At 42.5% G+C, this 2,155-nt stretch overlaps 1 non-coding gene across 1 annotated transcript; it reads left to right on the top strand.

Moving 5' to 3' along the window:
• The first annotated feature begins 1,751 nt into the window (after positions 1-1,751).
• Positions 1,752-1,859, top strand: LOC148567614 (small nucleolar RNA R71). The gene has a single exon (XR_015881887.1). It is a non-coding gene; the product is annotated as a small nucleolar RNA R71 (small nucleolar RNA).
• Positions 1,860-2,155: the final 296 nt, after the last annotated feature.

Genomic DNA, 2,155 nt, shown 5'->3' on the forward strand with positions numbered 1-2,155 from the left:
TGCCTCACAACAAGCGCTTCTTTAATGTCAATAGCTTGACAGTGGGCTCTCATGGAGCCACACAGGTGATCAGGTCAATTTTATAGACTCCCAACACCAAACTTAGAGTTTGGATATGGGAGTTCAACACCAAACTTAGAGTTTGGCTGAAGCCTCCCAACACCAAACTTAGAGTTTGACTGTGGGGGCTTTAGTTGACTCTGTACTGAGAGAAGCTTTTCATGCTTCCTCTCTATTGTTACAGAAGGAGATCCTTGAGTTTTAAACACAAGGTTGTCCTCATTCAGTTGAAGGACCAACTCTCCTCTGTCCACATCAATCACAGCTCTTGCTGTGGCTAGGAAGGGTCTTCCAAGGATGATGGATTCATCCTCATCCTTTCCAGTGTCTAGGATAATAAAATCAGCAAGGATGTAAAGGCCTTCAACCCTTACTAGCACATCCTCTACTAGTCCATAAGCCATCTTCATAGATTTGTCTGCCATCTCTAATGAGAAATTAGCAGCCTGTACCTCAAAGATTCCCAGTTTTCCCATTACAGAGAGTGGCATGAGGTTTATCCCTGACCCAAGGTCGCATAGAGCCTTCTCAAAGGTCATGGTGCCTATGGTACAAGGTATTAGGAACTTTCTAGGATCCTGTTTCTTCTGAGGTAATGTCAGTTGATCCAGATCACTCAGTTCATTGATGAGCAAGGGAGGTTCATCTTCCCAAGTCTCATTACCAAATAATTTGGCATTTAGCTTCATGATTGCACCAAGGTACTTGGCAACTTGCTCTTCAGTAACATCCTCATTCTCTTCAGAAGAAGAATACTTATCAGAGCTCATTAAGGGCATAAGGAGGTTCAATGGAATTTCTATGGTCTCTAGATGAACCTCAGATTCCTTTGGTTCCTCAAAAGGAAACTCCTTGTTGATCACTGGACGTCCTAGGAGGTCTTCCTCACTGGGATTCACGCCCTTTTCCTCCCCTGTAGGTTTGGCCATGATGGTTATATCAATGGCCTTGCACTCTCTCTTTGGATTCTCTTCTGTATTGCTTGGGAGAGTACTAGGAGGAGTTTCAGTGATCTTCTTACTCAGCTGGCCCACTTGTTCCTCCAAATTTCTAATAGAGGACCTTGTTTCATTCATGAAACTCAGAGTGGCCTTAGATAAATCAGAGACTAAATTTGCTAAGCTAGATGGATTCTGCTCAGAATTCTCTGTCTGTTGCTGAGTGGATGATGGAAAAGGTTTACTATTGTTAAACCTGTTTCTTCCACCATTAGTAAAGCCTTGTTGAGGCTTTTGTTGATCCTTCCATGAGAAATTTGGGTGATTTCTCCATGAGGGGTTGTAGGTGTTTTCATAAGGTTCACCCATATAATTTACCTCTGCTATTGTAGGGTTCTCAGGATCATAAGCTTCTTCTTCAGAAGATGCCTCTTGAGTACTGTTGGATGCAGCTTGCATTCCATTCAGACTCTGAGAAATCATATTGACTTGCTGAGTCAATAGTTTGTTCTGAGCCAATATGGCATTCAGAGCATCAATTTCAAGAACTCCCTTCTTCTGAGGCGTCCCATTACTTACAGGATTCCTCTCAGAAGTGTACATGAATTGGTTATTAGCAACCAAGTCAATGAGTTCTTGAGCTTCTGCATGCATTTTCTTTAGGTGAATGGATCTACCTGCAGAATGGTCCAGTGACATCTTGGAGAACTCAGACAGACCATAATAGAATATATCCAGAATGGTCCATTCTGAAAGCATGTCAGGAGGACACCTTTTGGTCATCTGCTTGTATCTTTCCCAAGCTTCATAGAGGGATTCACCATCTTTTTGCTTGAAGGTCTGAACATTCACTCTAAGCTTGCTCAGCTTTTGAGGAGGAAAGAACTTAGCCAAGAAGGCCGTGACCAGCTTATCCCAAGAGTTCAGGCTATCTTTAGGTTGTGAGTCCAACCATGTTCTAGCTCTCTCTCTTACAGCAAAAGGGAAAAGCATGAGCCTGTAGACTTCAGGATCTACTCCATTAGTCTTAACAGTCTCACAGATCTGCAGGAACTCAGTTAAAAACTGGTAGGGATCTTCTGATGGAAATCCATGAAATTTGCAGTTCTATTGCATTAGAGCAACTAATTGAGGTTTCAGCTCAAAATTGTTTGCTC

Source organism: Arachis ipaensis, chromosome B4 (assembly GCF_059453495.1).
Source record: "Arachis ipaensis isolate K30076 ecotype BB chromosome B4, ASM5945349v1, whole genome shotgun sequence".
Lineage (NCBI taxonomy): Eukaryota > Viridiplantae > Streptophyta > Magnoliopsida > Fabales > Fabaceae > Arachis > Arachis ipaensis.